Source organism: Octopus bimaculoides, chromosome 2 (genome assembly GCF_001194135.2).
Source record: "Octopus bimaculoides isolate UCB-OBI-ISO-001 chromosome 2, ASM119413v2, whole genome shotgun sequence".
NCBI lineage: Eukaryota > Metazoa > Mollusca > Cephalopoda > Octopoda > Octopodidae > Octopus > Octopus bimaculoides.
Genome location: NC_068982.1, coordinates 66,863,504 through 66,864,065, shown reverse-complemented (window position 1 = coordinate 66,864,065; position 562 = coordinate 66,863,504). Strand labels below are relative to the sequence as shown.

The window sequence follows — 562 nt, the reverse complement described above, 5'->3', positions numbered from 1 at the left end:
ATATATATATATATATATATATATATGCACACACACGTATACACATACAAGCTTACATACATAGTCTCATCACTAAATCAATCACATATTTACAAACCTGAGAACTGTCTTATCTCAATGTATCTTGTCATTTAGTTAGCAACCGGCTTGATCTCCATGAAAAAAGAACTTCAGTAATCTCAAAGAAAAACAACCTACACACACAAACACACATACATAGACACCCATGCATACAAACAGATGATCACAGTGACATGAAATTCAGTTTGCTACAACATAACAGTTTAAATAAACAATGTGTATTTGTGTGTGTGTGAGAGATGAGAAAAAGGTATGGGTTGTAATAATTATGTATGTTATATATAAGCATAGAAAATTTGGGCTTAAAATGATGATGATTGTTTAATAATGATGAGATATGTTTTATTTGCTGTATTTTACAAGGTCATGGATACTCACCCATTTTTGGTCCTAGTTGCTTGTGTTTAATATGTGAACCATCATTGAGACGCTGTGTGTGTAGAGAGAGAAAGAGAATGTGTGTGTAAATATATGGTTGTAT

The 562-nt window shown here is 31.7% G+C and overlaps 1 protein-coding gene and 1 long non-coding RNA gene across 6 annotated transcripts in view; one reads left to right on the top strand and one right to left on the bottom strand.

The window, feature by feature from the left end:
- Positions 1-519, bottom strand: part of LOC128251250 (uncharacterized) — a 23,185-nt gene extending 22,666 nt beyond the window's left edge. Inside the window, exon 1 of the long non-coding RNA XR_008267039.1 lies at positions 460-519. This is a non-coding gene — a long non-coding RNA (uncharacterized LOC128251250). The remainder of the gene's footprint in view (positions 1-459) is intronic.
- LOC106878549 (uncharacterized) overlaps positions 1-562 on the top strand; it is a 319,929-nt gene that overhangs the window by 253,894 nt on the left and 65,473 nt on the right. The gene's annotated exons all lie outside the window — the stretch shown is intronic.